This window comes from Pistacia vera, unplaced genomic scaffold, assembly GCF_008641045.1.
Source record: "Pistacia vera cultivar Batoury unplaced genomic scaffold, PisVer_v2 Contig734, whole genome shotgun sequence".
In the NCBI taxonomy this organism is placed as follows: domain Eukaryota; kingdom Viridiplantae; phylum Streptophyta; class Magnoliopsida; order Sapindales; family Anacardiaceae; genus Pistacia; species Pistacia vera.
Window position 1 is genome coordinate 71,192 of NW_022196595.1, and position 10,086 is coordinate 81,277.

Here is a 10,086-nt window from a genome sequence, read left to right on the forward strand (position 1 = left end):
TTATATAATAATGTGAAGTTGTTGGATTCAACCCATATAACAAGTTCTACGTAGAGACAATAAATTAATATATTATTGGATTTTTTATCCTCTGTAATTGTTATAGAGTTTGCTAGTTATGAAAGAAAATCATAACTAACAACAATTAGGCTAGCCAACAATAACAAAACATACCTCATAGAGACGTTTAGAGTTGCTTCATCTCATCGCTAGCATTATCACCAAACCAATACCCAATGCATCCTTCATTTGTCTCAACTGCAACACCAAGAACAATTAACATCAAATACAAATTATACTCATGCAAACATCACATACACCAAATATACCTCTCTCCATATTCACTACTCTCTCCATATTCACTATGAATAATCCTTATCAAATTTCCTAACAAACCAATTAACACACTGGATAAATTGCAAAATAAAATGAAATAATATATACATGCATACATACAAGTCCATCTAAAACAATTCAGTTATTCCAAAAATGAAATCTGCACACTAGGCACATAAAAATTTCAAAGAAATCACTATTCCTTAAACAAAACTAATACAAGACCAAATGTTCCTATTCACTCTCAGGTCATAGATAATTTAAACAAAATCATCTTCAGCTAGCGAAATAAAATGTCAAACATTCTCACAAATAAATTTCAACAAAGTTGCCATCTGTTAACAAAAACAAAGCAATATCAAGAATTCACAAAATGAACAAGCTGCAGACATGACCATATATAATTTCAACAAATTAAACAGTCATCCATTAACAAAAAAAAAAAAAAAAAAAAAAATAGAAAGTCAAACATTCCCAACATTAAAAATCCACAGACAAGAGCATATATATATATTTCAAAAAAAAATATCCATTCCTCAAGAAAAACATTACAGAATCAAACATTCCCAAATTGAACATCAACTAGGGCAAAAATAAATTTCACCAAAATTTTATCAACATGATAACAATATAATATTACAAATGTTTAAGCCAGTTTATTGGACTATAATGTTGAGCCCTCATCTACAAGCTTAAGGTTTTGGGTGGGATGGTAACTTAACAAAGTTCAATATGATTAATAAAACATAGAATGTTATTTGTGTACTGTAACATATTACATTACCAAATTTAAAGTCATAACCACATCAATTATCTAAGAGTAACTTGATCCCTTCTCCACTTCAATTGTAGGGATAGGAGATTATCTAAAGCAATCACTGTATGAATGACCATCCAATATCCAATTTGGATCCAAGCCCAATATTCAACAAGAAGAAACCATTAACATCAACATTGCAACTCTATGAGAATACCTTTTAGAAATTAAATGACAGTGTTATTTATATTGAATTCAGTGAAAAAAATTATAACAATTCAACTACAATATCGATGAACTTGAAAACAACTAAATTATCAATTAGTAATGGTGAGGCAGGCGACCATAATTTAAGACATTTTCTTGGAAAAAATGAATCTAGATAGGATTTTCAATGATAAGGAATATCAAAAGTAGTTTATATCACTTCTTCTCAAATAAAGTAAACATTGTAGGATTAAGAAAAACTACACTAAGCCCACAAAGTGCTAAACCAAGACAATTATGCTTTAATTGCATTGATTAGGTATTGCTTCAAGTCAATAAATCATGATATTGCAAAACAGAAGGAAGTACAGAAGGAAGCAAGGATTATGAATCCCATCCATCTCAAGACTGATAATATATACTCATTGGTGCACCAAAAAAACTCTATGATTAGAACTTGGATAGCCATGATAATAAAATTAATCCTACCTAGATTCAGTTTGTACATAAGAAGATTAATCTCTCATCATCAATTTATGAAACTTTTTGAAATCATCGATGAGTTTTAATTCTTACTTTATTCAATCTATACTTTCTTCAATCTGTAAGTCAGTGATTCTATAGATTTTTGAATCCTGGTGCCATATGTCTGCTTCACTTTCTGACATGCCTCATGTAGATATTGAATCAATGCCCCAAACTGGCAATTTAAGGAGCTATGGGCAAAGATTTAGCAACACATTCAATCCCATCTCCATACACAATTCAAGAAGCCACACTCCAAATCTTGCTCGTACCCGCCTCTTTCTCATTATTTCATAAGACACTCACTTGAGCTACAAAACTATCAGGTCGCACTTTCCTGATAAGACACTCGACATCTAAAGCCCATCTCTTCGAAAAACTCTGGGCACAAAGTATATACACCACAGATTGTGATTCAGGTTCTCTAATCGCGAAAACAAACACTTTTGTGTGTTCCGGTATGCAAAGCATGCAAACTAACTCATTAGAAGCTCTCAAGTCATCAGATTTTAATAACGAAATTAGCCACGTTCTGCAGATTCAAAACCAATCCAATTGCCATTAAAATTACATTAACATCACCAAAACCTGTAACAAACAAAATAGTCGGCAAGATCAAAGCCTATCCGACACTCATTAAGAATAACTGACAAAATAGAGGTATTTAACATTTAAATGACATGCAAAATTTTCATTCGAAGAATGAAAGGAAAAAAAAAGGAAAAATAAATAATAGAAAATACATACCGGCCTGACGGCATCCTTTTCAGCGGTGCGACGAAGAGTTTAACGGCAGTTTATGGTGGATCTAAGAATTTGATGAATGAGAATAATGAATGTTGACTTTATATTAATAATCAGGTGTTCTAAGGATTATTCTCGTAGGATGAGTTCAAATATAAAAAACCATTAATTATCTGCCACGTGGGAAGAGATACTTAGAGTCTATTTTTCATTAGTCCCATAGCTTTCGTATCTCCCGCCACATCTACCTCAGTCCACATGTCTTCAGAACCATATATTCACATTACCGTGAACTCTACAAGAGCTTTGCATTTGGCTCAAAAGGCATTCGCCCAATCATGTTATATACCTCTTCTAGCCTTCCAACACGACCTAGAAGGTTAACCATGCAATGCCTTTCATACCCTCAACTCACTCCATCCATCTCTATCACAGACAAAGCAAGCGCATGCTCACGTTCTCAAAACCGGCGTCTCTAATGACATGGATCTCGCAACAGAACTTCTGTCTCAATATGCAAATCACCAAGACTTCGATTCATATGGTGTTTGTATACGGGTTTAATTTAGATTCGTTTGTTCACTCTTCTTTGATTGATATATACATTAAATGTTAGAACATTGGGATGCTCACAAAGTGTTTGACAAATTAGCCCAACCAGATGTGAAAGCTTTTAGTGCTCTGCTTGCGGCTTACGCGCGATAAGGGTGCGTGGATATAGCGAAAAAACTCTTTATCGTTAGTAGTTCACTTATTGATATGTACGGAAAGTGTGAGTGTACATGGAAGATGTCCAAAGTGTTTCGTGAAATGGAAAATGTGGATGTAAGTGATTGCAATGCTTTTGTTATAGGTCTTTGTAGGAATGGTCTTGTTGACAATGCATTGGAGGTCTTAAGGCAATTCCAGAGCCAAGGAATGGAATTAAATGTTGTGTCTTGGACGTCAATGATTGCTGGTTTCTCACAAAAATGGGAAAGGTATTGAGGCATTGGAACTTTTTAGAGAGATGCAGATAGCGGGGATGAAGCCAAACAATGTTACAATACCTTGCTATCAGCCTGTGGAAGTATTGCAACATTGATGCTTGGGAAGGCGGCTCACTGCTTTTATATCATAAGAGGAATATCTAATGCTATTTACGTGTCTGCGGCTCTAAGTGATATTTATGCAAAGTGTGGAAGGATTCAATTTGTTTTGACATGATGTCATCCAAAAACTTGGTTTGTTGGAACGCTATTATGCGTAGATATGCTCTGCATGGAAAGGCTAAATAAGCTATAGAGATTTTTCATTTGATGCAAAGGAGTGGACAAAAGCTTTGTTCTATTAGTTTTACTTGTGTATTATCTGCCTGCAGCCAGGCTGGTCTAGCTGATGAAGGCTACAAAGTTTTTGATAGCATGTGTAAAGAGCATGGTATTGAAGCAAGGATGGAGCATTATGCTTGCATGGTGACCTTCCTAGGTCGTGTTTGAAGGCTAGAAGAGGCATATAACATGATTGAGCAAATGTCTTTCAAGCCAAACGTTGTGTGTAGGAAGCTTTGCTTAGTTTTTGTAGAGTTCACGATAATGTGAGTGGGTGGAGGCTGCTGTTAACACTCCTTTGAACGGAACCTACAAATTTTGCAACAAATCCTTCTGTCAAATATATATATATATCTCACCATCTGTCACCGCATCCCTCCACATGCCTTTGGAAGTATATATATATATATATATATATATATATATATAATATAATATAATATTATTATATATTATATATTTACTTCCAAAGGCATGTGGACTGAGGTTGATGCGGTGACAGATGGTGAGTGCTCCAGTTTTGGTTATTTTGAGATAGCTCTCAAGACTCAAGAGTTCAGTTTGTATGGAAGCCTTCTTCTGTGGTGAGTAGTGAAAAAAAGGTGACATACTAATTAAATTTGTAGTAACAGAAGTAGCATTCCAAATGAATTAGAATAACATATGTGGGTATGTATTTTCAAGTATGTAATTTTATCTGCATTAATTACTTGAGCAATTGATATCTGATAAATTTGATTACATAACTTCCATATCTTAGATAGTCCTAACTGGTGAAATCCTTGGTGAAAAATGAAGAAAAATTGAAACAGCATTGCACTGAATTTGTCTTTTATTTGTTTAAAGGGAGGGTGCGAGTCTTCTGTGGTTGCATATTCTACAATTTGGTTTGGTTTTTTTAACTGCTCAACCTGGAAAACATTCAGTTTGTATATCATATCAATTTTGGCATGGTTAACGCCTTAAAGGTAATTGTAGTTGCCAAATTTTATTTTTCTGGACATCAAGAAGAGTTTGATGCAATGCTTGATTTTGGCGTTAATTAATCCAAATTTGACATTAAAAGTATATTTTTTTTTCCTCAGTTGCCAATTTTGTTTTTTTTGTCTATAAGTACTGTATTTTTAAATATGTTTTAGTTTTGCAGGTTTACCACCATTAAAAGTATATTGTAGTTGCCAAATTGTATGTTCTGGACATCAAAGAAGAGTTTGATGCAATGCTTGATTTTGGCATTAATTAATCCAAATTTGACATTAAAAGTATATTGTTTTTTCCTCGGATGCCAAATATATTTTGTCTATAAGTACTGTATTTTTAAATATGTTTTAGTTTTGCAGGTTTACCACCATTTTGGAAATGCAACAGTTGGGCCTTTTGATCCTTATGCTCATATGAAGTGTAGTGTGCTAGGGCACCAATGATGATAGTCTATTTTACTGTACCTGAAGGTGATTGGTTTTGCCACGACTGTGATATTTTCAAGGCTAAACATAACAATGCTGAAATAGATACTGATGGTGATGATCAAATTTATGAACCCGAAACAAAGTCCCTGTTGCCTAATGATGCATGAGCAACTTGACTACTTGTACCAATTCAAATCTGAACCAGCTTCAAGATTGGCAAGTGAAACACTTGGTTAATTTTCTCTCCTATTTTTGTAATCGGTTGTGTTTTTCTTTAAATCCAAGTTATTACATACAGATTATCAAAATCAACTTGGTTTGATATCAACCCAATGACTTTGAAAAGTAATTAAAATAAGCATGGCAGAGGTTGCAGTGAGCTTCATTGTAGAGAGTTGGGTGCTTTACTTTTCCAAGAAAGAAAGTTGTTCAAAGGTGAGTATCTATTTGAAGTAATGTTTTATTTGAGAATAAGCCAAGATGAGTACAGTATTACAGAAGTGGATTCAAATCCTTGTATGGTTTGATGTTCGAATATTATGTAACGAAGAGCAATAAATTGATCATTAACATTATCAGAAATAATAAATTACTGTTGATTGATCAAAGTTTTGAACCCATACAAGGCACACACAAAAACAAACATTCTATGGTATTTATAGTAGGTATAGATCAAGTTTGCTATTGACTTGGGGTTTTTTCCTTCCTCAACAAAAATTTATGCCTCTCAATCAACTTCTCAATTAATTTCTGGTCTTCTTAATCTGTTTGAGCTTTGAAGAGCTGCTCTCTTATAACAGAGCTGCCCTCTTATAACAGAGCTGCCCATCAATTCCTGCCCATTGTTTTTGGATTGACCAACTTGATCACAGAAGCAATAATTCCTTAAATCGGCCAATGATTTTTGCATGTGAGTGTATGTTGTTACCGGGAAATTGGTTCTAGGGAATTTTAATTGGAACAAATTATAATATGTTTTTGCATTCTTCAAGTCTAAAACCCATAAAATGGTGTGTTTCAAGTTTTAAAATATTAGGCAGTTTTAAGAATGATTATTAGAAACTATGCTTAGAGGCATTAAAGTGTTTGAAATCCAAAATTTACTAATGCAACAGTACTTCTGTCTATGACTTTATTTTAGATCCATTCAAACACTTAAGACTATGAACTCAATGAAGCAATTTTTCTCATTAATAGTTGCTAATTCTTTCAAATTCAACCAAATTCAAATGCACCGAATTTTTGTGAAAAATACATATAGATATATTATAGCTGAGTGGAAGCAAAGATCAAACAGAGTCAACATTATTCACAAAACATTAAGAAATTAAAAAGAAAAAAAATTGTTGAAGTTTTCCTGTTCTTCTGATTAAATGCATAAAAAAAAATCTATTTAATTGGACATGGTGTATGAACACAGGGAAGAAAATCTTTCCTCACAAAATTCCTCAATTGGTCTCTGGCCTCTTGGATGTGCTACCAACTCAAACAGTGCTAACTGAGTACCTTAGACTCAAATGTGGTCACCAATAGTCCCGACAGGAGCACAATCCATCTTTAAAATGGTGGAATCTCTCCTCAGCCTGTATAATGAGTTCTCTACCAACAATTTTCGAGATTATTTTCATTTCAGCATGACAATCACCACAAATACGAAAGTCCGTTACTATCCGAATGGGAGCACGGGCATGGCTACAGAGGAGACCTTGCAATAGAGCGAGTATCTCACTATGAGCAGGAAGAGCTTCCTCCTTACCTTCTTGGTCTATGTCATGTACCACAAATTTTGTCTCCAGAATGTAACCAACCTCTTTCATTTGAGCCTTCAAACCTCTAATAAGAGCATATATCTTATCACTCTCTGGATGAGATGTATCTCCTGTTTGAAAGTCATGGTACTCTCTCTCCTTTTTTTCTTTCACAATATCCGACGCTTTAACAGGTACAAGGCCTAACTTAGTCTTCTCAGCACATCGGTCACCAAGCTCCAAATTCCCATGAATTCTGCAAACATTCATCAATGTCTCCCAAACATCAACACTTGCCTCCATTGGCATCTTTTCAATGAATTCCAGTGCTTCATCTAAATACCCTGCGCTTTCCAACATGTTAACTATACTCGCATAATGCTTCATGGACGGATTAATCCCATAGTCATTGATCATTGATTCAAAGTGCAACATTCCCTCATCACAATCACCCAAACCAATACAGGCAAAAAAAAAACCCGATGAACATCGGACCATCCGGTTTTAGTCCTGTTCGCTTGAATCAAGAGAAGCGATCGAAGGCATCCTCCCCTAGACCATTCTTTGCAAGGCCTGTTATCATGGTGTCCCAAGATGTCAAATTGGGTTGCTCCATATTATTAAAGACATTAAACGCATCATCCATAGAGCCACATTGTGAATATGTTTTTAAGATCTTGTTGTAGGTGCTGATTTTAAAAGGGTGTTCGTTGCTCTTACAATGTGTTCATGCACAGCTTTTGCTTCTTCTAAACCTTTGGCTTCCCCACACGCCTGCATTAGCTTTAGCAGTCGCGGCAAATCAACTAGAATACATTGCTTTTCTAACACGCCTAAAACTTCCATAGCTTCTTTCACTTTTCCTTCCTTAATGAAACCATCCAACTTCTCTAGGATACCAATATTTGGCTACTTTCCGAGGCCTCAGTTGATTCCTTTACTACTTGAGAAGTGATCACCATCCTGCTATGAATCATTTGAGTTGGAAAAATATTGTTCCCTACAACGCCTTGCACCATCCCTATTAACCCGTTTGGTATTTGCTGAAAGTCTCTGTAGTTGCGGTTTTCAGCACCAGGGTCTTGTCGGTAATTTGAAGTATCATCTAAATTAGGGTTTTGGTGGTAAGTTGAAGTATCATCTGTTTGAGAGCATAGACGTCTAAGGTACTTGATAGAGCGGAGAAGAAATAGACGGATTAGTGAAGAAGTAAGTGAAAATCTCATTGTTTGGTGGGAGTTTGGCAAGTTGCAGACTAAACCCTACTGGAATGAAAACAAAGAAAAAAGATTTATCATTTTACAAATTTCAAAATAAGAGTAATAAAATAAAAATAACGAGAAAAATTAATAGAAATACATACCAGCATGACAGCATCCTTGTCACCGGAAAAGCTAGCGACGGCAAGTTTGACGGCGGTTCTAAAAATTTCATGAAAGCTGCGAACGATGAATCTTGCGTTTTATATGAGTAATCTGGTGTGGTAAAGACTTTTCTTGTAGGATGAGTTCATATATGAAAAGGGCGAACGACTTGTACATACCCAAAGTTTACTGTAATGACAAGTTGGTACCCAAAAGATTTTGAAACGACAAATAGGTACTTTCCGTCATATTCTGTTAGTGATTTTTGTTTATTAATAGTGAAAAGACTAAAATGCCCTTCAAAGTTTCAATTTTTGTTTTTTATAAATTAAAAATTTCTAAAAAACCCCATAGGTTTGCTAATTTAATTAAACACCCCCATATATAAAAAGTTTGTAAAATGACAAAAACACCCCCACCACCCCAATGCCAGATTCCGGCCACCATCTCCGGAATCTTGCCGGAAAACTGCATTACGACACAGATCCCCATCGGATCTGTGTCGTAAAGTGCCGATGTGGCCTTTTCAGGCCAGATCTACTGTCAGATCTGGCCGTCGACGCCGCAGATGGAGTTTTGCGGCGTCGACAGCCAGATCTAGCCGTAGATCTGGCCTTTTCCGGCCAGATCAGCCACGGATCTGGCCGGAAAAGGCCAGATCGACGCGTTACGACACAGATCCGACGGGTCTGTGTCGTAACGCAACTTTCCGGCCAGATCCCGGCGGTGGTGGCCGGAATCTGGCACTGCAGGTGAGGGGGGTGTTTTTGTTATTTTATAAAACTTTTATATATTGGGGTATTTAGTGAAATTTGTAAACTTAGGGGGTTTTTTTGAAATTTTTAAATTTATAAAAAACTAAAATTCAAACTTTTAAGGGTATTTTAGTCTTTTCACTATTAATAAACAGTAATAAACAGAAATCACTAACAGAACATGACGGAAAGTACTTATTTGTCATTTCAAAACCTTTTGGGTACCAACTTGTCATTACGATAAATCTTGGGTATGTATAAGTCGTTCTCCCTATATGAAAACCAATAAATTCTGCCATGTGGTAAGAGATATTTGAGTTATTGTAGTCCAATTTTTCCAAAACTTGACAGTTTAGTCCCAAAAACAGGGATGGGCATGTTCCCCGCCCCGAATCAATTGGGGACTGGGACAGGCCCCGGCCCAATAGCATTCCTGGAATTCGGGGATGGAGATGGTCACATGCCCAGCCCTCCCTGGCCCGGTATATGGATGATTGGTAAAATTATTTTTTCCTATTTTAATTCAAAAAGTATGTTACTAGTAGACCAAGAGAGAAGAATAAAAAATGAATTTCAAGGTTTCTTATTTTTTAAATGAGGAAAATCTTAAAAAAGTAAATTAATAATGAAGATTTAGAAATAAGTTAATTATAGATCTTGAAGTCCATCGATAAAAATCTTTCATCATAAATTAAAATAAGGAGATAATCTTGTAATTATAGAATTAGAATCAATTATCAAGGTATTTTTAAATATTCGGGTGGCAAATTAAAACATATTATTTCTTAATATAAATTATATAAAATCTATAAGCCAAATGTTAAAAATGATATTGAAAAAGAACATATATTTATTTATTTTAAAAAAAATGATATTATGTTATTGTGATTTAATTATACATTTATATACCTACCTAATATATATATAAATG

At 34.9% G+C, this 10,086-nt stretch overlaps 1 long non-coding RNA gene and 1 pseudogene across 1 annotated transcript; both read right to left on the reverse strand.

The window, feature by feature from the left end:
* LOC116115237 lies at positions 1–2,790 on the reverse strand. The gene is made up of 2 exons (XR_004125643.1): positions 2,573–2,790; positions 1–258 (listed from the first exon to the last, which is right to left on the reverse strand). It is a non-coding gene; the product is annotated as an uncharacterized LOC116115237 (long non-coding RNA).
* Positions 2,791–6,649: 3,859 nt separating this feature from the next.
* Positions 6,650–8,493, reverse strand: LOC116115246 (annotated as a pseudogene).
* Positions 8,494–10,086: the final 1,593 nt, after the last annotated feature.